At 46.4% G+C, this 26,824-nt stretch overlaps 1 protein-coding gene across 1 annotated transcript in view; it reads right to left on the bottom strand.

Annotated features, from left to right (window-relative positions):
* The window catches only part of Octalpha2R (alpha2-adrenergic-like octopamine receptor), a 619,288-nt gene that overhangs the window by 428,328 nt on the left and 164,136 nt on the right, over positions 1-26,824 (bottom strand). The window contains exon 4 of the mRNA XM_077661821.1: positions 8,568-8,663. The gene's annotated coding sequence lies outside the window, so the exon portion shown is untranslated. The remainder of the gene's footprint in view (positions 1-8,567; positions 8,664-26,824) is intronic.

Raw genomic sequence — 26,824 nt, 5'->3', positions numbered from 1 at the left:
ATGTTGTGGCCAGTTAATCGCGGACAGTACCCATTTTACTAAACCAGAGTTGGCACGCTGGCGGCTAAGAGGTTCTATGCTGGCTAAAGTTATTAGCCGCTCTAAAACAAGTTCTTTGTTGTAACATAAAATCAACAATGAAGTGTCAAATGCCTTCAAGGGAGACCCTGTCGCCGATGATGTCGGCCTATTGCCATGACGTCAGTGCCCGCAGCCTTGCCTGGCATTGCAGGTGGGTGGCAGGTGCAAGGCAATTAAACCGCGACTTCATGACAATCGGGAGACGCGATTGGTTGGGAATCGACAAAACCAATCTCGTTTGAGCGGCGTTTGCCGCTTCATTATTGACCCATATCGGACTACAGTTGCAACTTTCATTCGGCGCTTCTAGTGGCGCTTGAGGCTATCTGTAGAGACAGCCGACCACAGGCAAGGAGGCGTGACGAGCAGAAAGATAAGAAAAGTGTATGAAAGCTTTTCATCTCGGGGTTTGCGTTCCGGAAATGTATGGGGTGGACGCCGTCGAGTGTAGCCTTAAAGAAGAAATTGAATCGGGGCCTGGTATTCTTGTCATTTTGGGCCTCGGGAATTCAGAATTTCTTGCGCCAAAACAAGTGTTCGGCTACTGGCTTGGGAGATGGAAGATACGACGGCCAGTTTGAGGCGTGGCAACAACAGCCAGCACTCGACTTTCGCTACTAGTTTTAGCGCGCCTCTGCCAGTGCATGGCGTGCGACGAGTTGGAAACGCAGTCAGCCTCGCCGCCGCCGCTGTGTCAGTCCGCCGACGCTAAGCGTGCAGCAGGCAACCCGTCCCGCGCGTCGTCATCCGGAAGCGGCCAAACGAAATCGGCGTTGCTGCGGCGCGGCTGGTGGCAGTGGTATCGCAGAATGCCTGTTGTCACGGCATGTTTGTTGACGGCTACCACAGCTTGCGGTGCAGCAACGTTAAGGAAGCTGCCACGGAGCGTACGAATTAAGTAAAAGCGTTCATTAGCGGTCGACGTTGCGTGCTGCTTTGTCACGTGCTGGAAGGGTTAAGTTCCGCGCAAACAAAAGAGGGGCCACGAATCATGGGAGCAAAACTTGATGTAACTTGCTATTACCGGGAGCTGAATATGAAAATATGCGAGGCCTTAAAGCTGAGTACTCTGATGGGCTCTTTGAACCTACCAGAAACAGGTGTCGAGAACTTGCCAAGAGTGAATGTTGATGGGGTGATAAGGAGAGGCTTAGCAAGTGTTTTTCTCTGGACAAGTTCATTCTGCGTCAGTGGCCGTATAGCTTTTAAATTGCTCCGTTATGACGGCCTAGGCCATTTATGCAGGCAATTGCACCGAATATTGTTATTAATATGCGACAGTCGAATTTGTTTAGTAAAGCAATGTATTCAACAGCCGAGATCAGAAAACAGTTAAGACTTGCTAACCAACAATTTGGTTAACTAAAGTGCGTAATTTCACAGGTTTAGCTGGCACTTCGTTGTAATTGAAGCTTTGCAGTCCACCATTACTAAATAACCGTATAAGTTTGGAGATTTATGAAAATTCGGTTCCTGTCAGCAATGGAGAGCAACGGGCTTAATTAGGCAGTGTTTCCGCGTGCAGTATTTGTAAATAAGCAAATAAAAATAAAAAACAACAACAAATAGGGATCACCGAAGCACGCAGGCATACACACCCACATAGGCACGTCATCGGGAAGCCTTAATCAGTGCTCAATGGTATTTTTCGTGTCCGCTCGGGCGGTAGGGAAAGACTGCCTTTAGATTACCAGAAGAAGACCTCCTTCCTACTAACAACACATCCTGAAATGGGAGGCTCTGCAATCCTGATTAGAAAATAATACCCGGAGCTTGGACAACTCATCGTGCAGTTTTACACTGTTAATTTGTTTTTAGTCTAGTTTACTGCCGCGGAGCCCGTTGCGACTAATGGAACCGTGGTTGCATCTGCATATAATACTCCAGGAAAACTTCTTCCCAAAACAAACAGGGATTATGCTTCTCCGTCTGCCGCCTAAACAAATGCCTAGAAATTCGGCGAAACTTTGTACGAGGGAATTCAGCACCCAATCGCACGTGATTGCTCAGTACAGCACTATGTTTTCAGCCACCCCCAAGTACTACAATCTATGCCTCCCTACATTATCCTGTTAGACAAACACCAGGCCAGAGCTGTGTACCTGTTGTAAAACTCCCCGACTTCCCATCGGCTTTTCAACTTTTTAATGTTTCCTGTTCGCGCGTTCCCCGATACGTCTGATTAGCCTCTACCAAAAAATCGAGAAGGCGTGTGGAGATCAGATAGGAGATAAGAACAGAGAACGACGGAGGGAAGACACGAACTTTTTAAGACGCCCATCAGGCTAACCTGACGGAACTCCTATTAGCTTCTACGGTCGACTTTCCCACACTTTCTCGGCCTCTCTCTCGCCCTGCCCGCAGTGGCTGCAGATTCGCATCAAAATTTTAATGGGTTTTCGGGAACGGCAGAGACCCGACGCCATCGACGGCGGCGCAAGGCACTTCGGACGCCGGCCTGGCAACTTGACGAGCTCGGCGCGGCGAAAGAAATAGAAGGAACGCGAGAAAAAAAATCTGCTTCGGGGATTTCGGGAAAGCTTATGGCCGAAGCCAAAGCGACGAACTCTATTAGGCGGGCGGGCGGGCTGAGAACGCGATATTGTCGACTCCTTCGATGTTTTTTGTTTTATTTACGTCTCACTTGATGTTAGTCGTCTTTGTCTTTCTCTGCTTGTCACATCATAGCTCGCACTTTCGACAAAACGAAATGAAACACGGAGGAGGGGGTCGGCTGCGTGTAGATCGGCATTTATCGGCGCCTAGATACAACAAAAGCGAGCTGACGTATCGAAATATGCTAATGCCGGAAAACTTTTCCGCGCGGAGTTCAAAAAAGTTTAGCAAAATGCAGCGGGCTCTCACGCCAACTCCTGAGCAGCGGCGCAGTGGTCGATGGGCTTTGTAATCGACGGCGTCGCGCAAGCAGCATCGTCGACAGTGAGCTGGGTGCTCTCGAACCAAGCCGGATGAGGTTCGTCGAGTGCGGATAGCATAAAATTACTTCTACGGTTGGGCAAGCCCGACGAAAGCGCGCATGTAGCACAGTTCACGCACTGATAAATTTGAAGTCTCATGTTTTCAGTGGTAACGTGAGACGTAAGCGAAGCCTTCAGGTGAACTTTACCGCAACTATCCTTTTTTTTTTTTGGCTCCTGGCTGAGGTCTGTTTGGTGCTGTACTACGTATTTGGCGGCGCGCGCCGTTGTCTCTGGCGTGTACGGCCTGAGTAAGAATGCATATTAACTTGCGAGGAAAGGCACTACATTAAGACACATAAAAAGACAGGATGACAAAGCATAGGCACCAGTGTCGTCGTGTCTTTTTGCGTGCGTTAATGTTGGGGCTTGTTTCGAAAGTTTACATACAAAGCCAACTAACCCAACATACCTTACTAATTTATGCCTAAAACTGCGTTATTAGGAGTCAGTTTGATCATTCACATCCTACTCTGTAGAAAAGATTAATAATTGAATGTTTATGGTCAGGAAAATGTACTTGCGCAATGCGTTTTCGTGGTGGGTGGGTTATAATTGCGTTTTGTATGTCAGATATCTTGCAGTATCTCCCCCCTTTCTAGCGTGCTATTTGGGGTTTAACATCGCAAAGGAACAGATGGGATATGAAAGACCCCTCGTGGAGGGCTCTAGAAAAGTTTCAACCACTTGTTGTCCCGCAACGTTGTTGTGCCCGCACAACCAGCCCGGATTTCAAATATACAAGATGCAAAATTTCTCCTGCGAACGCCGTTGGACAAGCCCGGTGCTGCGCCGCAACGCTGCCGCCTGGAGAGCACCTCTGTTCTACCGGGCCCCGATCTACAGAGAGACCGACCCACTGTGAGCCAAGTGCCGCTCACGAGTGGAGTGTGATGTGTGACGCGTTGGAGCCTCGCCGGACGTCGCCGTGCGAGAACAGTCGCGTTTAAGGTTAGCTCTCGGGCCCCGTGCCGATCTTGTCCAGTATAATGCTAAGTACATAATGTATAAAATCCCTTTAGTTATTCTCACCGACGCCTGGCTCGGATTCTTCGCTACCGACAAGAAATCTGGCAGCGCTCAGTCACGAAACGGATGGCGAGCGCTACGTGACCACCTCAAAGTCACAACAGTCTTAGCAGCGGTGGGATCCGCAATCACAACAACGTGCACTGACATCGCACAGCACACGGGCATAGTTTGTGTCCTGCCTCCTTTTCCTGTGTTTTCCTGCTTCTCTTAGTAGTCCACATGAGTGCGTCGTTCAACTCAAGATAATAAAAAAAAATCTTACCAATGCTTCACATTCTCGAAACTTCATTTGTATGTAGGATAGCTTAGAATTGCTCTGCCGTACTGCTCAAACACACCACAAACAACCCTTAGCGCTAAAATTCTCAATGAGAACGACGGATTGGTGATTTGCCCCCCCCCCCCCCCCCCCCAGAAATAGGGAAAGTGAGAAAGTAAACAGAGGAATGGAAGGAAGGTTAACGGGGCACACTGCCCAGCTTACCTATACAAATGGGAAGTGGCATAAAAGAAGTGAAAGAGAAGCACAAAGGCAAAAACATACTACCCGTCGTGTCTGCAGGACGGGACCATGCCATGGGCCCGCTGTGTCCAGTAAAAAGAAAAGAAACTGCGTCCACATTTAGATAAACGAAAAGCAGTGCAAGGATAAGTGCAAGTTGATGTTACGCTTGAAAATACTAACAGCTACAGCCTTGCAGACGCATCGGCACTATGCCTACAGGCGGCTGTTTAAGTATGTGGCTCCTAATTATGTGAGAAATGCTTTCTTGGTTAAATATTGCACTGCGTGAGGAGACGTGAGCGTAATCGGCGCAGTGCTGCCTCGAAAGACTCTCGCGGAGTTTAAGATAAGATAAGACACTATACAGCCACACAAGGCTGATACCAAGTATATGATTGCATTTGTAAATTTAGATAAGTGGATGACATATGGCTTAACCTTTAGACGTGCGTTCTCGTAATGATATTTCCGAAATATTTGTATAAATATCTGAAACGCATAGAGTGCTCATTATTCGTTAGGTCGAAGTTTGTTTCTTCATCTCGTCAGATCGACATGATTCGCAGGCAGTTATGTGCAGTAGTGTTATTTAACGTCGTTCCTATAAACACAGCTTCAGCGTCCACAGTAGTATTATTGGTTGCTGCGTGTAGAACACAGGTTGAAAGAGAATTAATTTTGCGCGGGGACAAATCCGAAAGTAGGAAGCAATTCACTATGCGCTCACTGTAAAGTGAATAGCCACAAAGTCGGGACCGTTCAGGGCGATTTCAATAGACTACAGTAAACTACAGATACAGTAAACTGCAGGTACAGTAAACTACAGATACAGTAAACTACAGATACAGTAAACTACAGATACAGTAAACTCGCTAGGGAAAAATGTAGGACGTCAGGAGGTGCTGCAAACTTCAATTATAGCCGCTACGAGCAGGGCTGTTTTTTCGGAAATCCTGCGCTTCAAATTTAATTTCATTTCTTTTTCTGGCCGGTCTCTGTTACAAGTCACCAAAGAGGGAATCGTGAGCAATTAGGTCGTTCGAGCAGTTCAAATGGACAGAGGAGAGGAAAACAAAAATAGCAAAAAAATCTCAAGCTCTGAAGCTTTTTACGAAACTTTAGAGAAAGTCAAGAAGCAGTCAAGTCTGGGTACGAAAAACTGACGAGAGTGTAGAACTGGTGCAATTTCAGCACCGAATTATTTTATTTGCCATTTTTTTTTGCTCCAATTCTTCCGTTCGCCATTTTTTCCGTCTGCGAAAGGCCGTGCGGAGAAACAGAAAACGCCAGACTTAATTCTCTAACCTGCATATACTTCCCTCAACGTCTACTCTTTCGTGGCCCTTTCTTTTATACGGCGTAAACGAACGCTTCAGGCTGAAAGAGAAAAAGAAAGAATGTGACTCAGGAGAGCAGAAATAGAGAAAAGAAAAGGTGAGCGAAGAAATTAATGCCAGATCCGGAGAACCAAGCGCTGGCTCAGCGTCATTTCGTTAGACGCGGCGATTTCTGATATATTTCGTCTTTTCCGCGCTATATCAGACATCTCGTTAGTCCGCCCTCGCGGCCTGTCACACACAGAAAGAAACTCGAGCACGCGCATCTCAGTAGAGAGTAAGAAAGGCGGCGCAAATTCAGAGACCACGACAAGAAATAGGCTATGGGCGCCCAGATGTAAAGCAGAGAGAAAGAAAGACAAAATTAAAAGAGCGGAGGTTATAAGTAGAGAGAAAACGTTTGGTGAGCCATACCTCGCAGTGGTGACAGGAAAGAAGCAAGGAGACGGAAGTTGGGGGGGGGGGGGGGTGGAATGGAATAGATGACAGGGAAATTGCCACAAGCACGCGCTGCGGCGCACTTCAAAAGACCAGGAACCAAGTGAGAGGGAAATAAAAAAAAGGCGAAAACTAGAAAGAAGTATAGCGCGGGGAGAGGGAAGAACCCGAGGAGAGCAGTTGAGCAATCGAAACAGTCTAATCGTTTCTCGCTGCGCCAGCAATTTGGCCTGTGCACAATCAAAAGAAGACAGAAAATATATGTAGAAAAAAAACTTCCTCACGCAGGGAGGGAGCGAGGTAAGAAAAGTAGGGATTCGAGACCAGCTGCTCGCTTCTTCTCAAGAGAGTGTAGCGCCCGAGCCCTTGAAGGGGACATTCAAAATTCCGAAACGGCGAAGGGGAGCGGTTTATTTAAAACTTACAGCTGCCTGCTCCTTTCCTTGCCTTCGTTTCTGAAATTGAACGCGGGAGAACCGCGGCTCGTCTTGCCCGCTGAATGGGCGCGCGCTCAGCGGAGCGCTGCTGACCTTTCTTTAAGGAGATCGTCCGCTCCGTATACGCCAGCCGCGCTCGAATCACGCCGTGAAAGAGAAGGCTTAACCGCACCACGGGCCTGGAAAACACTCGCATGACGAGCTCCATTCTTTGACCTATCGACCGCGCCTCGCTTTAATCGCGCCTTAAAATTAGCCTTCCTCTTGCTCTGCCGTCCAGCAGCAGAGCGCTCTTTTTCTGGTCTCGTTCCAAGTTCCTGGTGGGCAGGATGATCGCGCTAGGCCATGTTTATTAAAGACGAGACGCACGATGCCGAAGAGTAGAAGCAATGACAGGTGGGTTTCGTTAAGTGTTGCAACCGCAGCTGCTTCGGAAGGCGGTTTTGATTTAATTTCGCACTTGGGTTTAGTGCGAAAGATCAAAAACTTAAAAAAAAAACGAAGCACTGTCTCGATTACAACGGTAGAGACAAAACCTATATCCGAAATGCTGTACTGAACGGACGTATTCTTAATATAGGTCTCCCAGTTTTTAGAGCACTATCTAAAGAATATGCAATCGCAACCGTTGTATGTTATTTGGAGATGGCTACTTTATTACTCGTACTAAACTGCGTTCTGTTGTTTGTGGGGTAGTTGCAGGGTCGCAGTCAGGCGACTGCTTCCATCATATTTTGCACAGAAAACCAGCTAACTTCGCGAGTAACTGAAAGTAAATGAATAAATAAATGAATAAACAAATAAGGAAATAAGGTTTCTCTAATGTGGTAGCTTTTTATTGCTTTTCTTTTCAGCTCCACGCGTTTCCACCATTGCATTACGCGGCTAGAATTGAAACAAACTGTGTAACGGTACCGCCGTACGAGGTTTGTTCTGCTGGTGAAGTTTGTTGAACGAGCGGCCAGTGACACTTTTATTCAGTGAATTAGGATGAAGTGGTCGACACCGTACGCCTGCTGTTAACACATAGTGAAAGAGGCAGGATCTGCGAACTGTGGATTTTGCAGTAGCCTGTGTCGCTCCCTGCACACCTGTTCGTCTCACGCCTTCGTACGTGGTCGCGATCGACACTTGTACAAACAACTTGCCCTGAAGCCCAAACTTCTTGAAACGCTACATCGGCATTCGCTGCTCTACAGTAGCGACAGCGTCTTTTTGATATCCATTGAGCAACATGCAAACGAGTCAGTTATGCGATTTAGAACCTGGCGGAAATGAACTCGGTTAGTTTTACCAGTCGGCAAGCTTTACCTATATGTATTAAACAATCTCATCGTGGGCTGCTCCGCCATTTTTTACGGGCCTAAAAGAAGTATCGCGGCAGAATCGACCCAGATGTCGTCATGGTAGCTTTTAAATATGGGAGGGACATCCCGGATGTTAACTATACATAAGAACAGATGATCTGGTCTGCCTGTATTTAGTAAATATGATTTAAGCGAAACTTTCTGTGATGCCCCGAAAACACTGTGGCAGCTAGATTAAACGTCCACGCAGAGCAATATACTTGCTCTGAGCTCCGACTTCCGGCAACTGGTAGAAAATATCAGTGCCTACTGTTTTTTAATTGGCCAAACTGTCGTAAGTGAAGTTCAGGGCGTATTTCAAACCTTTTGTTTTTTGTCAAGTCATCAGGCGTCCTCTTAGATGCCGTGGTAAATTTAAACTTTATCGGATTTGTATGTGCAAACTGACTCACGTGAGTTGAGCGGAATCCCCTGTAGGCACGAAAAGCAGCGGCTCTTTTGCTTGTGTCTCGTGTGCAGAAGGAGGCTGTGCAATATCATGCAATAGACTGCAAAAGAAAGAAAAGGAACATAATTCGTGTCAATCACCTTAAAAAAAAAACCATCACTAGAAAATAATTATACGCTTCATACGACACATAGTGTTAAACTATAACGGTACAGTTTGAGTGAGGAAAGCATAATGAGAAATTTCAGCGCTGTAGTGGCGCGGACACTTCAACCAAAACAAGCGGCGTGCACTTTGACTTCTATCTGGCTGTGTTATTCTCATTCTCTCGACGACCATGGGACGAATGGATCAAGAAGTTGAACGCTTCAGACAATAACTAAAGAAGCGTCCCAAATAAGTGTCGATGTCCTGCGTGCGTTATGCATTTCCAGTTTTATTTTGGTGTTTCTTTTTGTTCATTTCTTTCTTCCTCAGCATTCATTTTATTTTTGTCCATGAAAAAATTTATCTGAAAAATCGCTGTGCTCCCCAATTCTTTGCCAATCCCCCTGTGCGGGCATGTGCCATTGTGCGAGGTTAACAACAACAAGCGTCCTACGCAAAAATAAGCCAAATCGTTGGCGACAGATGCTTCTCCCACTATTGCTGCAATGGTAGGAACAGTGCATCCCCAGCTTTCCTCCCGTTAATTCTGAGTGATATGTCGGAAGCCAGTAGCTGGTGCAGCCTAATCTCCCACTCCGACTTTGGCACTGAATATGCAGCGAATTTTATCATTGACATAACTGCCTCAGCTGACATCGGATCCCTCCGCATAACACTGTTCGCCGGTGACTCGTTTTATTCAGAACTATTCGTTGTACCATGGCCAAATTTTTCTGAACAGCGACCTCAATGCTGTCCATCAATAATGTCACATTTGGTGAATGGAATTAAGCATAGAAAAATGAGTCCTTTTTCGGTTAACACCGAGAACAATCATGACTAGATACTCAGTTGGTCATTGCAGAGAAGAAACAGGAGCTGCAGTTTGGCAAGCATTCTTCTGCTTTTTAAGGTCGAAATGTTTTTCGGAGCTATGATGGACGATGGTGCATCTGACAGCGATATGCATTAAATATAAAACTAATGAACATTCTTTGCACACAAGGGAAGCAAAGTTTGTTCTTTTTCGGGTAACTAACGAGAACAATCATGATTGGATATTCAGTTGGCTATTGTAGAGAAGGAGCCGAAACTGCAGTATGGCAAGCGTAATTCTGTTTTCAAGGGTTGAAATGTCTTTTGGAGCTATGAGAGCCGATAGTGAATCTAACTGCGATATGAATTAAATATACAACGAACTGCTTTTATGAGCACACAAGGGAAGCAAAGTATTGATAAACTTGAGGTGAAAAGAAAATTGGGTCAATGCGGGAATCGAGCCCAGAACCTTCGGATTGCGACACGGGAACGCTACCGATAGGGCACAAAAGCTTTTCTTTTCTTTATTGCATGAAAATAGTGCCGAAAGGAAAAATCTAAGCATGCTTAGAGTTTAGGCCACCATTCCCCTGTACGACTACACCTTCCAGAACATCAAAAGTCTGGGAGGCACACACATGCATCCAGATAGGGGAGACAGCTAGGCGGCTCTTTCAGGGCAGCATATAGTCCCCGCACCAAAGCGCGTTGCTCACGAAACAAAGATTTCGACGACCGTGGTGATTCGGCTCGCTGGTCTCAACGTAAGAAAGGTGGGCCTGGTGAATAAATAGCGGTTTTTGACTCTGGGAAGTGTCTTATAGACATGTGCTCATGCGTACATAAGTAATTACCAGTATGCTAACTGGGACTTAGGAATTGAGTGGGCGATACGAACGGGAACCGATAACGCCATCGCGTTCTGCTCTCAAAAGGGAAGCTTAGGCGTCTTTCAATTTGTTTCTGCGCACTATTGCCCCGTAGAATGCACTTCCATTAGATGACTTTTTCGCTGACTATATAAATACTTTTGAAGAACGCGTACGAAAGTCCATGTGTTGGGTTTCCTTTCTGCTGTTTTCTTGACTCTTCATTTTTTTTCCAAATCTTGTGTGCCCTGTGCTTCGCTGTTTGCTTTGTGCGTTTTCTTGGCTTGCTCATGGTTGCGTTGAATTGAATCACTGCGGACTGGCCTGGCCGTCTTGGTCTGTAATCACTAAAGTATGTTTTAAATAAAAGAATTGAAAAATCAATCTCCTGGTTTTCAGTGTGCGGTCAGGTCAACTCTCACTGCTCGTGATTCTCTAGCAGTCTTCAGCGACGGACATTTGATTTTGATGTTCCTTAATTTGTTTTGAACGTTTTCTATCGGCGTGCACACAAGCCGTTCCCGCAGTTGGACATAGTCATTTCTTCCAATTAAAGAGCTGCTGTCAGCCTGGGGAAATCCTCAACGAATAGAGAGAGGATCTGGTGGCTCCCTCGTCGACTCCGTTTGGCGCTGCCCAGGTGGGCTGCCAGTGATGTTCCAATCAGATAACTGTCTACTTTTTAGGAGTTAGAAAGATGAAATGTGCAAAAAGAGAATTTTTATTGAGCTTGAGTGAATTTCAAGAACCGAAATTGACTCACTGTTTCCAGATCGACAGAGTTTTCAAGATACTGCAGAGAAAAAGGACCTAAAGAGGATTTTTGCGTCTGACGGAGGGAATTTTCGGTCACTGCATCGAATATTACTGAAGGCTACAGCTACAGTTAACTCCGCGGTTCGGAAGTTTCTTTCCTCTGGAAGGATTCCCCGTTAAGGGCGCTGATCACGTTGAGCTGTTTTACTTTTCCCTCTACCTGCCCCCCTCCCCCTCCCCCCCTCAATATTAAGCTCAACTTCTGCTCACTGCTTGTGTAGGGAAGCCTTTGTTTCCTTTGTTTCGTGTTGTTTCTTGCCTGTGCTCTGAGCGGATATATCAAGATTTATTCTTTCCTTGTGTAGAAAACCCCCCTTTGGGTATGTGCCGATAAAAGCTCAGTTTTAAATTAACGTAGCGTATCTGTGGCCATAATGCAGTTACCCATCGGTACAGGCCGATTTAAATTTTTACTCCGTGATCTATTTAACGCATCATTTCTATCCGCCGAATAAATATGTTAAGCCGATGAATTTGATTATTACAGGTATTGATCAAAAACTGCACCTTATCAATTGCTCCCCGAGACTACCAACAGTGCTTCACGATCTTGTTGTCGACACGTACAAAGACATAGCTGGATAAAAGATGCCGGCTTTGTTGTAATGGCCGTCATTCTATGTCCGTCATACCCAACAGTGTCTGTGTGCAAGTGAGCCTGCACCGTGCGGATTACATGACGGTGGTAGCACAAATAGTTTCCTCAGCTGTTCTTTTAGTGTATTGTTTCTGACAGAGAGTGAAAACTGCCAGAGTTAAGCTTTGCTCCACGTAGCTAGACGCACCACGTATATTGGAAGCATTCGCGAAATGTAATCTGTGACAAAAGCTTAGTCCAACACTCCTACGTCACCTGAACAATAATGCCGTCTGAGGAGACAGCGCCAATTTGCGTTAGGCATCCGCCATTGAAAACCTTGCACGAAAGACCGCGCGCAACATTTCTCTTGACGAATGTCTAAGAGAGTGAAGTTTAATCTTTACTAGTAGAGTAAGGCTTCAGTCAAGCGTCGTGTGAAACTACTCTGAAATGCCAATCTGCTCACGGTCATTCTATTGAACATTGAAAAAAGAATGTTACTTAATAGTGAGTTGTAAAATTGAGTTCATGCAGCTGACTTATATCGCTGGTGCTGCAGTTCAAGGCAATGAAACATAGCGCTTGGAAGCTTATTCCGTATTTTATTTCGCACCAAGTTGGAATAGCTTATACAGCGGGTTGTAGCACAATAGTAAGCAAACTTGAAGTCATCTGGATTCATGCTGTCATCTTCCGTGATTGCATTAATTTTGTTCAGGTTTTACTTCTGAGAGGCAAGTACGCGATTATTGCTTGTATTTGTTTCAGTATCAGTTGGAAAGATCCACCGGTTAGACCGGACACTGCCACGAGCTGTAAGCCGGGGAATACACTTGAAAACCGTAGTGTCCGAACAGCGTTGAAAAAGACAGAAATTGAACATGCGTTTTCGAGCTGCCCGTTCCGTACTGTATTTTTGCGTAAACCTCGGATTACGCAGTTCGACATCACACTCAATCAAAGAATCTTTCAAAAGCGGCCATATAAACTTGTTCGCACAATCTTTTTTTCAGAGTTAGTGAAACGACGAAACTGAAGACCAAAATACCAATAGAAGAAAGAGGGAGAGAGGTTCATTTCCGGAAAAAAAAGCTAATCCCACGGAAGGGCATAAAAAATGCTACCGACTAACTAGAAAATCGAACGCCCAGCGCAAAGTCCGCTTGCTGGACGCCCGACCGAACGAATCCCCTAGTGGGCCGCGCAATCTGCGATCACGTCCTGGAATCCCCGGATTAGTGGAAGGGGTTTCCGAACGGCCGGGAAAAAAAGGGAGAGAGGGTGGAATGGGGAGAGACAGTGACTCTGAGCAAGCTGTGCACCGTGTGCTTTCCGGCGGCGTAAAGAGCACCGCTGGAAGGGAAAGGCGAGAGAGACAGAATAGGGAGGAAAGGGTAAGGGCGGAAAGAATGGGGGACGAGGTGAAATGAGAAAAGCCGCGCACCTTGCCCAAAGTTGGTTGGTCATTTCGTTTTTGTTTCCTTTCCTTGTCACTCCCACCAACATGCAATCATTTTCTCACCCCTTTCCTCATTTCCTGCAATGTCTTTCTTTATTTCTCCAATCATCAGAGGAAATTTACAGCAGGCAGCAGGAGGGAGAGAGCGAGGAGCGTTTAGGGAAAGGGAAACGTGAAGCCGGAATTGCGCTACCGAGCAACCGGTTCTAAAGCATTATCGTAAAATTGTGCACCGATGGCGCCGGAGCTCATGGAGGAAGACGGAGTGAGGCAGGAGCAGAATTAAAGCAGTATATAGAGGGGAGGTATAGGAGAAACGACGACGTTTAAGTATAACCATAGGATCCATCTGAATCTTCCGTTTTATTATTTTTTCAGTGAATGGAAGAAAAAAGAAACAGTAAAGCATTAGTCAAAAGAAGGATTAAACGCTGGAGTATGAAGAGATGTACACATGAAGGCGCCGGTTCATGCACAGCCAGTATATCGTTCATGAAGCATAGAAATTTCATCTGTAGACGGCGAGGCAAGGAAGAACAAAAGAACATGGAGATCAAAGACTTGTGGTTATGGGGTGAATTTTTGGCGTGTAGTGTCAGCATGTCCGCGCTTGAGGACGAACCTCCCTCGTGGGATGTGCAGGGTTATTAAAATTGATTTTCGGGCCAGCAGCTAAGGTTGCAAGTTTACGCTAGATAATGAACTCAGCGTCGCTGGGAGTATATACTTTGCTGGCATGGTTCTCGCGTAATTAAAAATAAGTAAAAAAAATCAAGAAACCTATCAGCCAGGAAGCTTACATCCAACCAGTGCAATGTACTTTAAGTGACCAGAACAGCACGGACATCACAGCGGTAGACGGAGCACTTAATACGGTAAGCTTAAACTGCAGCAAAGGCGGCCGGTTCGAGCTATTTTATGCTATGGTGTTCGCGCAGCAGGGATAGATTTCACTGTGATCGGAATTTGCGTGCCGCAGTAACACATGATATTAACCTGGAGCAAAGAAGATCCTGTAACTACAGCTCTGTAGTCAGCAGCAGTTGCGGATTGATTACCACTCGTTTCAGACGTACAGTCGTGGGGAAAAGTAATAGACCTTTTTTGCTTGTGTGCCATGGCGCTGCAGCTGTCGGCGCGGGAAATGTCATTGCAGGTTTCATTATGTACTAAAAAGGTAACGGGGCTGGAACTGAGAGGATGGTGAGCTGTAGTGAGTTATTACTAAACAATGGTTAAAAAAGCACGGAATATAACAACACAACTAGAAAAAAAATTGTACTGAGAACGAGCTCAATAGTTCTTTTCCTTGCCGGTTTCTTCGCACTTTTTTGTTTGCTATTACCGATGTACCAGCACCTATTCTTTTCCTTTGCCGTCACAATTCGGCGCAAGTCTTAAATTTAACCTTGCTACCAAGAGAGAAGTTAAGCTGTCGGTGACTGCCTGTATCACATTCTTGAGCACGTAGCACTTTTATTTCCGGACAGAGTGACAAGGCGACGAAGCTAGCTGCCGTTTAAGTACTAATCGCGTCGACTGGAGCTCGGCGGCTAAATTATCGCCGCCTCGAGTGGAGGATAAAGCCCAGGAAGAAATGACATCAGCGCAAGAAGGATAGGCCTCGGCTTCAAGAAGTGCAGAAAGAAAATAAGCGGATAACCGCACAAAACACCTAAAGAAGCGAGACACAGGCGGGCGCAGGAAATTGAATCTGGGTCGGTTGCCATAGCTCTTAATGCGGTTGAGACAGTGAAGCTCCGACGAGACGGCCGCAAAGGGAGGAAAAAAAAAAAGACAGCCTGTGCGGGCCCTCTTGGGGCAAAGGATTTTGCTTTGTCCGTCCGTCTTTTCTCGCTTCATGGCAACTACTTTATTACCGTCTACTACGCCGCAAACTACTAGACTGACAAGTGCCCCAAGCAGGCTGCACTGCACACGCTATCTCGATTGGCGGCTTAATTTTCTGGCTATCCCTCGGCGTTATTTCCTCGAGCACTTGACGGGCGAGAGTTGGAAGCGCGGTACCTTCTCCAACTCTATACAAATACCCGAGAAAAGAAGAACAGAAGAAAAAGAAAAAGGAGCCCAGCCGAGACGCTTCAGAAACGAAGTCTGAAATGTCTAGCGTGAGCAGCGGCTGTTGCACGAAGGGGCCGGCGTGCACTCGCACGAGCGCGCGTATTCGAGCAGCCGGAAAAGTGAAGCCTGCGAGATTGGGCTCTGTCTCGGCGAGCTTTATTATATATCTTCCCCTCTCCCTCATCTACCCCCCCCCCCCGCTCCTCCATCTTCTTCTCTCCAATGACTGGAGCAGAATGGCGCAAGAATCTTTCCTTTCCTTCTTACTTCTTTTGATAAAATCCTGGCACCGTCTTCAACTTGCGTCACGTGTGCGCTTCTTTTATTCTGTACGCAGCTCTTTTTCTTGCTTTTTCTGCCTCGCGTGTAATGTTCCCACGTGGAGAAAAACTGGGCTCTGAAGAGAAACGGGAAGATGGATATTGAAATAGAGGACGATTCGTAGCCTGTGCGCTCGGCTTCGGATGTTGGGAGCACGCCACAGAAAGGACAGGTTATTTCCTTTTTCGCCCGGAGAGAGCACATTTATGTAAGGAAAGAAGTAGTTAAAATGCGTCTAATAATACACAGTAGCGGCAGCTAAGGATAACTGAAAGAGAGAGAAAGAGAGAAGACATTCCCCGTTGAGAATGTTACTCGCGTTCAGCCACGAGGGTGAATTAAAAAGAAGATAGACGCCGCCAGGGGCGCGGCAGCTGCTGCAGGAGATTGGAGAATAGAAGGGACATTGGGAAGAAGATAGTGGAGCTTTACAGATCTGCAAGGACTTTCAACAGGTGGAATATGAACCGCAAAATGCAGTTTCTTTTATGCTTTGCTTCGCAAAAGCTTAACAACTTTTTCTCCGAGTGTACTGCTGTGACCAAGTTCTGGCAGGTTGAAACATTTCGGCGCGAAGTTGCGGCGGATTCAGCCTCTTCCGAGTGTGTGCTCTCCGGTGTTTAGTTATCTGCATGAAACGCTTGCTAAAGCTTCACGCTAAGTGCAGAGAGGGGAATATACTATCTGAATGAGATTGGTAAAATCTTTAGAAAGCAAAATCTCGGTTTTCCGCCATTGAGTGAGGCCTTGGCTGTCTGCCGTGCTTGAAATCTCTCTCCTTGTGAGTGCACTTTTTAAGAGACTAAAGGAAGCAGAAGAAGAAACAATAATCAAAAATCGCGCTTGCATTTGAGAACAATTTAATCAGAAGAATAGATAGAAGATGCCGTTCTGAAATTTAAGCGAATATTTTCGCTTGCTTTGATTATTCAACGAGAATTGCAGGGAAACAGAGTCAGGTTGGTGTCTGAGTGTTAATCTGTTCAGAGGCACGTAAGCATGACAGAACTGAATAATGAAGTGGCATAGCATGAACAAATCAACCAGTCAGATAATAGAGCCGAAGCAGTGAACAAAGAGCCCGTAAATTTGTCCCTTCCTGCCTAATTTCCACGTTTTCGCCGTTTTAAGAATGAATAAATTAAGTCAAAAGATCTAGACTGAAACAACGTGCCCTTGCGGTCGGAATGCACGTAGTCCCGACTAGTCCCAAAAAATCGAATGATGATAATGATACGCGTCTGTTACCAAACAAATATCTGCTTTTCGTCCGTTTCATCCATGAGGCACAGGGTCCACTGGAAGAGTGTTTTATGCGAGAATGGTTGCGCACATGGACTGTTTTCTTGTCCAACGTAAGTTTCATGCTTATTGCTCGCAGTTTTGTGCGTACGCATGTGCATACGCGTTTTCTTACGTATTTTGATTTAATATTTTATTTTAGAATACATTGCCACCCACTTAAAAAACATCAATTTCCTCGCCTGCATTCAAGAATAAGCTGAAGGTCTTTTTATTGGAATGAATGCTGATGTTTTATTCTCTTTTTATGTACATCACTTGTGTTATTGTACTTTTAGACAATGTTTTTGTGGTGAAGTATTGATTCATTATTTTCTATATTTTATAATTATCCGCTAACTATGCCGTAATTATTTCTTGTAATATTGATCTATCAAGGGTCTCGGTACAGTCCTCGAATATAGAACCTTCGTTTGTACACTTATGATCTTTTTTATATATTCTGGGACCATAAACAGTCATTTTACTAAAAAAAAAAACTACTTGGCTTAAGAGCTTTCGTTTTATGTTCGGCGAATTTCCTGTAATTTTTTTCGTCTTGTTTCTTAGCACCTTTTCAACTAGATAATTTTGAGACCCTTCTGAAGTGATGCGCACCCAATTCATGTTGATTGTGATCAATCCTTTCGTCATTGCATAACCAGGCCTCTTAAATTATTTTTACAGCGCACACCTGGTTTTCATGTTTTTAATTCGCAGGTGCGCGATGCCCACCTTACACACAGCTGTAGGGTCTCTACTACCATAATACGGTGATTTCTATACGAATTATGGATGAGTTGCCGAAAAAAAGTCCCCTACTTATCCACCACCAAAGAATACAATTACAACTGACGTCCCGCATTGCATCGAAAGGGCAGGCGTTGAAAAACACTTCGAATGAAAATCATGAAAATTTTACGCAAATTTTATGCTATTCCAGAGATCAAGAAATCTACATAATCGAATCAACAAAACGCATAAAGACAGACAATATGCGAGAATCTCGCGGTTACAGCCTTGGCGGCATTTTTGTTCTTTAAGCGGTCAGGCAACCATTGTGGCATATAATCATTCTAGTTTTCGTTAGCAGTGTCGCCGGAAAATAGCCTGAAGGGTACAACAAACAACTGTCGTCTGCAGTTTGTATCCAGAGAACTGAGGTCAAGAAGCCAAATTTGCAAGTCTATATTCAGTACACACCGTGACGCACTTCTCAATTAGGCCCTGAATTTTGCCCTCCAAATTCTTAGTGCCCTCTTAAAGTCTAGAAGGCCTTGATATCACAAGCCGAATGAATCTGCAGGTTTTAAAGTGCCGAAAAGAGCAAATCTTAAGGCGTAAAAACGTCTGGGCGTGTACATTTATAGAGAGCACGAGCGGAGCACAGTCTTTCACCAACGCTCGGTGGCTCGGAGGCTTCGTGTTGCGATAAAATGCCAGAACAACGAAGCAAACAGAGACGTGCCGTCATTCAGAGCGGCTTGCATCAAGGAAATTGTGTTAGAGACCGGGCTTACCCTCTTTCGTGAGCTCTATCGGCGTAATTGCCTAAGGCACGCCTGCGCCGCCAAGAGGAAACGAATGCAGAAGACGAGGGAAGAAACCTGTCTTCCAGAGCTTAAAATGACGTTCGTAACGCGTGTGATAGCCGTTATCGCGTAACAGAGAAAGGCGGAGGAGGTTGGGGCGAGCAGATAGGACATCCGAGTATTCCCTTCCCTATAGTAATACTCAGATCGCATCAATAAAGAAAGAGCAGACAAAACAACGCAGTTAAGAGGAATATGGGAGACGAGGGCATGAGGACATACTGAGTTGCGCACGGTGGCGAAGCGGTAGATGTGCGTGTGAAACATACGAATAAAAAAATGAACACTTGTGAAGGATACTGCGTTAGTCCTTAAAAATGATGATACTGCGAAAGAAGGCTACTGCGTTACTCCTTAGGTAATGCGCACGAGAAGCCCGTCGTGGTTTCACGGTATGATTGCGCTCCCATTATCTGAATTTCTGGAAAGTGAGAGAATACGCACTGTTGTTTTTTTTCTTCCTTTTTATGCTTTTTTCTTCTCAATTTTTGTTCTGTGCTTTAGAAGCAAGACGCTTGGCCTAGAATCAGAAGTCACGCCGCAGTAACGGCGAAAAGCTTTCTCTGGTCGCTCGAATATGAAACTGCCTGAATAGCTTAAAGAAAAAAAAATGTCCCGAAAAAGAAACGCTGAACTCAGTTAGGATAGAAGGAGATGATACAGTAAAGTTAGAATGAGCAACTTTCTAGGGTAGCCGCATGAGGCCGCGCTCGGCTATTGATCCGGAGTTCCCGGGTTCGAACCCGACCGCGGCGGCTGCGTTTTTATGGAGGCAAAACGCCAAGGCGGCCGTGTGCTGTGCGATGTCAGTGCACGTTAAAGATCCCCAGGTGGTCGAAATTATTCCGGAGCCCTCCACTACGGCACTTCTATCTTCCTTTCTTCTTTCACTTCCTCCTTTGTCCCTTCCCTTACGGCGCGGTTCAGGCGTCCAACCATATATGAGACAGATACTGCGCCATTTCCTTTCTCCCGAAACCAATTACTGCTATTAATTATAATTCTGAAGAAATGATGTTTTGCGCAACCTTCTTTCAAGTGAACAAATGCAGCTAGAACAGCTTGAAGAAAAAAAAAACATAGGCCTCTATATGCCGGTTTCGCAGGACGATTAGAGGCGGGTGGCCATCAAAAAAAAAATCGGCGCTGTGTTCAGAGGAATGCAACAGCTGACGCTACTTTTCAATGCCTGCCTTGAAGAGTCGGTTACATAAGCTTTGGAAACCTGCTTTTGCCAATTCTATTTTAGCTGGCACGCAACGACTGTCTCCTTGGGAAGTAACGTGCTGTCGAAATTGTGCAGTGCATCGCATACCCCACTTGAATATGCAATGACACTCGAAGAACCAGCGCCTTTACACCGCATGGCTTGTTTACTCTCCGGTCACTTTTGCTTACCGCTGGGTTGCATTCAAATAACGGAGAACCCAGAGCGTGTGCACTGTCTCTACTGAAAGGTTGGTCACGCTAACGAATAGTTTGACTACCTCCATCATATGCATAAAGACACTGCCTTCAAAACAAGGCCGCACCTCAGCGCTGACGTTGAGGTCCCTTTCAGTTTCGCTGACAGGGAAAGGTTTTGCGTTGCTCCAGCAAAACGTTGTCTGAACGTCGTTGTTGATAATCTCCTTGCTTGTTCGTTTTCTGCCAGTCATGCATTTGTGATTCAGGGACATGGCAGCGCTGCCTTGGATGAGATATTTCAAATAGCTTTCCGGCGAGTTGTCTCTTCTTCGACTTTGAACGTGCACTGAAGTTGTATAAAACTACGTCATAATCATTATCATCATGATGCCCACAATCCTCGGTACATTTGTTACAAGACAAAAGTCACTCCCACAGATGTACAATAATATCTGTCCTCCGTCAACAACGGTCGCCCTGTACAAGCAAATCTCTTTATCTAATCTGCCTACCTGACTTTCTTTCGTCTGTCGTTGCGCTTTAATGCTGGCGGTATCCACTCAGATAAACCAATGTAACCTCCCTTAGCTTGTCTTAGCAATCCATTTCGTGCAGATGTCCGTTGACGCCTCTTATTTCCAGCTTGTGTGCTATTAAATTGTGTTTATTCCTTGACTTTCTTGACGTTTCCTCTCTATTCCTTAATGTTACCCCTGCCATACTCCTTTTTGTGGCTCGCTGCGCAGATTCCTATTCGATGTCATCCTTTTTCGTTATAAGTTTCAGCGCCAGACTCGTGTGCTCGTAAGAGACCTATTATGAACTTCCTCCCTTGCGAGGAATTGGTAAAATGCTACTCATGAGTGGAGAGTGGCTGCAAAATACAAACCAATTCATTATTTGACTTTGATGGGCCGAGGGCAGCTCGGTCAAGGATCGGGGCTGCTAACGTGTTTTTGGTCTACATGATGTAGAGACCGAAACTCATTTTAAACCAATTGACTTCATTCAATAGGCGTACTGGATTGCTTTCAACGCGTCACTGCATGCCGTGAATTCTTGTTCTCTTTGTAGTCTCCAAATCACTTTCGTTTTATTCACACAGATTCTAGTCCTACACCGTTCTGATTTGACTGTTCTTTTCCTAAACCTTACGCTACTATTTCTAATCAGAATACTTGCTTAGCATCCCCTTCAAATCGGAGGTTTTTAAGGCGTTCCCTATTAGCTTTAGTCCTCAACACTGCATAAGCAAGGCTTCTGGTTTGGTTTGGTTTATGGGGGTTTAACGTACCAAAGCGACTCAGGCTCTGAGGGACGCTGTAGTGAAGGGCTCCGGAAATTTAGACCACGGGGGGTACTTTAACGTGTACTGACATCGCACACTACACGGGCCCCTAGAATTTGGCCTCCATCGAAATTCGACCACCGCGGCCGGGATCGAACCCGCGTCTTTCGGACTAACATCCGAGCACCATAACCACTCGGCCACCGCGGTGGCTTGGCTTCTGAATATCCCTTGTAAACACACAGTTAATAGAAAGGAAAAGATTGCCTCACTTTGTGTTTTGCGATAGATACTTTGCCGAAATAACAACACTTGCCCATAAAACTTTGTTTTCAATATGTTACTTTTTTCTATAACAATCTGCACAGCGAGGGAGCCGAAGCAACCAAACAACTATCAGAAGTGTCACTTTTCAGCAAGGGGAAAATGGCAGTGGCTTAATTTGGCTAACCCTGGAATTCAGCGAAGAGCAGCTCAAAAGGTCAACTCAAATGTCACCCAATGTCAAAAGTCACAGGTCAAAGGTCAACTAAAGGTCATTGGTGAAGGTCAGGGGTCATGGGCTTGATACCATAACTTCACCACATATGGTCATACACGGCTACTGTGGATGGGCTGAAGGCCGTTCAAGGTGATTCTCAGGTCTACGCGACGACTGCTTTACCTATCGTAGTGAATTTTTTCGCTTCAAAAAGTGCCAGGGACACATGTACTGCTCCGCCGCTCAACCATCGGAGTGATAGCGCCCAATGGTTCAGGCCGCGTTACCAAGACTTGCCAGACTCATTCTCCAAGGCACCTGTTAACAGATGGACACTCACACTAAGCATCCTCAATGTGCCACCGGCAAATTTAGCAATATTTGAGTGGAAATTCCGCAGTAACTCTCTCTTAAGAGAAGATTGCCAATATTTCTAAAAAGATAATGTAATTCATGCGTCCTGCAAACCGCGCCATAACTTAGAGGCTAATAGAATGGCATTAAAGGATTCTGACGAGAGCGTGGCCGGCTGGTTTAGATCTCCAGAAGTTTTACATTCCAAAACATCTCAGGCTATAAGGGACGCCGCAGTGAAGGGCCCCGGAATTGTCGACCACCAGGAGTCTTGGACGTGCACTGTATCGCACAGCACACAGGCCCTTAGGATTTCGCCTCCATCAAAATTCGGCCACCGCGGCCGGGATTGCATCCGCGTCCTTCGGGTCAGCAGCCGAGCGCCACAACCACTGAACCACCGCGGTGGCTTACGCGTGGCAGGCGATAGCAAGAAAATTACAGGGGTCATATTAGAAGACAAAGCCAGTAAGGCGGGATTGAGAAAAAAATACGAGTTGATGATATTTTAGTGAAGTTAAGATTAAAAAATAAAATTTAGACATGAGCTCGGTGCACATTACGCAGAAAATGCAGTTGGTAGTGTGTTACCGAGTTATGGTGTGTATAGCGTGTGGAGGAAAACCTCTACGAAGGCGACACAAAACAGATGGTATGAGAAAGTCAGGTAATTTGTTCGGATGACGTGAACACGGCTGAGTCTCTAAATGAAATTAAGGGTGAGATAGGGAAACAGTGTAGCATTTGTTGACACCAGTGTGGTAATGTAAGTACTTGCCATGTATGTGGCTCATCACACGCATCAGGGACTCTATATACGAGCCACAAACGCGTATTTGCGCATCTGTAGTATACGAACAAGCAACCACCTCCCTGGAGTGCGCCAGCGTGACTAACAGCCTAAACCCCCCTCCCCCACTTCCGCGCCTTTCGCGTCACAGCTGTCGTTCCTTTGACCCCCCTCTCCCTACTGCCCTCAGACACCCTCGATGAAGGAGCCCTGTCGGCTTCGAAACGTTGGGTTAAAGTTAAAATTTTTGGTTGGAGTTGTGCAGTTTATTATAAATCAATAGTAGGCATAATAGCTTCAAATGAACGGTACGCATGAAAATCAGAGAAAACCGCGAACGGGTTTGCCTTAAGTAAGAACATCTCTTACGTACGTGAAGTAGAAATACCAAAAACTTCTGGGCTGTCCACTTGAGGGACTGAAAATTACGCGATGTGTGGATTCTTTTTTTTTTTTTTTAGAAATGGTGCTGGGATGCTGATTGGATGAAGCGGGGTTATGTATCCAGCGGTGTTCATTTTTACCGCTCGGGAAGAATGTGTGCTCCAGGAGCATTGCTTCTCGAGAGCACGTCGTGGCCTCGGTGTTTCCAAGGAGCAATTACTCTTCACGATCCCTATAACTGACAGGTAATAAATTGCCTCCACCTGTGCCAGCATGTATGTTTTACCATATGGCGCTCTCATGCACTACCGATTTAGGCTGCCTTCGCGGACTTTTTAGACGCACAGGCGATGATGATGCTAGTTAATTTACTCCGCAAAATAGGAGAACCAGCCCGAAGACTGGGTGCGCTGCATTACAGGAGGTCGGCAGGGACCCCCTGGGACTCTGCAGTCTTGAATGCACGCGAAATGAGCTGGCGCTGTTGGTTCAGCTCGGTGGTACGCCGGAGAGACTCCCACGCATCTAGGGCAGTCGTATTGTCAGTGTTGTGCTGTGTACATGTCCACGCCATGTGAAGGAATGTGGCCGGTTGTGAGCAGTGTTTACACGTAAGCGCAACAAGATCTGGGGGAAGTTTGCTATATAACCATGGGTTTGGGAAGGTTCCGATTTGTACATTGCGTCAGTGGACGGCGTCCCGACAGGAGAGTTCCCGTTGCGTTGGGGAGTATAGACGCCGCTCGAGCCGATGATGCTGGAGGATTTCAGTGTATATAACAAGCAGCTTTTGAGTGCCCTGGGGAGTCTCAGAGGAAGAGGCAGGCGGAGGAGAGCGCTCCGCCCAGTGTGGTTGAGTTCTTGGGCTAGAGCATGCGCCTTTGCTTTCCCGCTGAGCGCCTCGTGGGTTGGGACCCATATGAAAAGACGAGGTGTAGATGGTAAGTGGAGAGATCAGAGGATAGTGTGTTCCTGGCGAGAGATACGACATGTATCGAAGTTACAAATGGATTGTTGGAAGGTGTTAACGACTATTTTGATGGAGGGGTTGTCACAGCTAGCGCGATGGCAACATCTTCCGTGTTGGTAGCAATTGCGGCTTGAGGACGCTGCAGGCATTGTGCCAGTTTACGGTGCGGTGCCAATGCGATCGCAACCGTGGCCTCGCCCGGGTTGTCAGTAAATGCGATGCCGCGGTAGCTTTTGGTGTGCCGCTACTGACAATTTAGGATTTCAAAGGCCGGAGAAACGCCTTCTTTGATTTTGCGAATTTCCCGGTTTAGCGAAATAATTCGTGGGTGCTGTTCACTTCGTTAAATCGAGTTTTAGCAGTTAAAGCAGAAGAACTGTTTGGGAACAGGCCAGGAAAGACTGCCGTGATCTCATCTGGAAAAAGGTGGGAAGGAGAGGGTTGTAAGAAAATAGAGATAGGAATAAAAATGGAAAGGGGGAGCGTGTTTTTCGGTCAGTTTTTATGAGGAAGGTAAGAAGTTGTAACAGCGCTTTCTTTCTTTTTTCAAGGTAATATTCGGTGTGCTCTTTGTGATCAGTAAATATGCAGCCAATTTAAAGCTTTTAACATTTTCTGATTCAAGTGTGATCATAACCAAGTGAAATCATACATCGATTTTGAGTGCTATAAGCTTATTCAAAGTACACACCGGCTTCTCCTGACTTTTTTATACGAGAGCTGCGCTGCTTATATTGACCCGTACACAGTCAGCTAAGACAGGCAGGGACGGTTAATGACTTAATCGTTCCAGTTTGTCTTCAGTAACTGTGCCCGCATTATTCCAAGCAGCGCAGCTGTTGTAAAAATGAAGTTCCATTCAGCCCAATCAAAAGCATTTCTCATAGAACAAATGCTCACTTATCGCACACATCCGCACGCAAAAAAAGGGTAATTATCTTGTGTTATTTCAGGCATATCTACGCCGAAGCAACGTCGCGCCAGCATCAATCGCCGCGTAGAGTCCGATTTGCTCGAAGCGTTGAGTGCCCGGTGTGGATAGGCTGCTATGCATTGATATAGTCATTCCTCCACGTCTTCCTTCACCCCAAAAAGAAGAAAACGAAAGATTAGAGGCAAGATAGGGCGCTAAAGGAGAGCGATAGGCGCGCCACCAAGCCGCGCCGAAAGGGCCCTTCGCTCCCCACATAATACCCGGGACAATCTATCAAGGACTCTGCGGCGGCCGATCTGTATCTCGGCCCCATCCATATAAATACGGGCCCGGAGTGTGGCCAAAAGCTGGGTCAGTCGGGAGGAAAACAGTTTGCTTTGAACACACTCCCGGGATGCGGTGCTTTTACTTCGCCCCCGCTGGTGGTCGACGTTGGGGACAACAAACAGGGGGGTTATACAACAGCCACGAAAAAAAAAACGGTTAGAGTAGAAGGTTCTTCGTACAGTAGGAAATAATAAAACAAACAGAAAACGAGACGCAGATGGTCTCGGGAACGAGGAGTAGAGTTGTTTCTCCCTCCCTGGTAGAAGGAAAAGAATCAAAAATATGGAAGAACTCAGCGAGGAGGCCAAAGTGAAGAGTGGGTCCCACTTGTGAACGGACCATCCTTCGCCACTTATCATCTGGTTGCCGAGGAGAGTTCGCCGCCAGCGCCTCGCTCTTCCGCACCGTCCGGGAGACTTCTTATAAGCGGCGCCGATATCGACTAACGCTGCTTAGAAGAACTGGCCTCCTCTCCCCTTTCTTCCTGTATATCTTCCCTCCGCCAACCCCTATCCCCTCTCTCGACTCGTCCCTGCTCTTATATACGCACCAGAACTTCTTTCATCAGCTGCACTTTGTTTTTGCTTTCCTACGGAGCGTATGCTTCTCACCCCGGTATAGGCTTTTATTTCCTCCCTTCTTCCCGCACGCCCTCCCTAAAACTCCCCAACTAGGAGTCGCTCTCGAGGCAGTTCCTTCTGGCGCTGGCACGGACTTCTTTGTTCCTTTCGCGAGGCCGACGAGAACGTTCGTTCCTACGCCCATATATACATGCTCGCTTCGGCCCACTTATTTATAATGTATATTTTGCTGCGTTCTTTTTCTCCGCCTACCACGTGCCTTTCCGTGTGCACGGTGCGCTTATCAGGCAGGCGAGCATACCAACCACCAGACTGGAGGTGCTCCTCCAGCGTTTTTTTTTTCCTTTTTCTTCCCGTCGGAGTTGCGGGCCTCTCCACGCTGTCCTCGTCCCCGCCGAGTGTGCACCGTGGCCGCTTTGCTAGAGAGTAGGGAGAAGGCCTTGGACTGCACCCAGTCGGCAATCGGGGCCGAGTTGAGTGGACAGTGTCCAGATAAATGTCTCCGCGGCGTGGCCATGGCGGCCCCAGCAATTAATCTCGGTCCCGAGACCGCCTTCGCAGTGGCAGCGAAAGGCGAGGGGAACGCAACGCATGCCTGTCCATTCGTTTTTCTCGTTGTTCGCTCTTCTCTCTTTCTCTCTCGGTCGCCAGCTTCCTCCTTGTCCATTTCTTTCCCGCTAGGCATGCGCTGCAGCCGAGGCAGCATTTGGGGATAAAAGAACAGAGGCGCAGGGAAGAAAGGACTGTGCGGAGGCGACAGAGTTCCGGCAACGTGGCAG

This window comes from Amblyomma americanum, chromosome 4 (genome assembly GCF_052857255.1).
Source record: "Amblyomma americanum isolate KBUSLIRL-KWMA chromosome 4, ASM5285725v1, whole genome shotgun sequence".
Taxonomy (NCBI): Eukaryota; Metazoa; Arthropoda; class Arachnida; order Ixodida; family Ixodidae; genus Amblyomma; species Amblyomma americanum.
The sequence above is the reverse complement of the archived record's forward strand: the minus strand, read 5'-3'. Positions and strand labels throughout refer to the sequence as shown.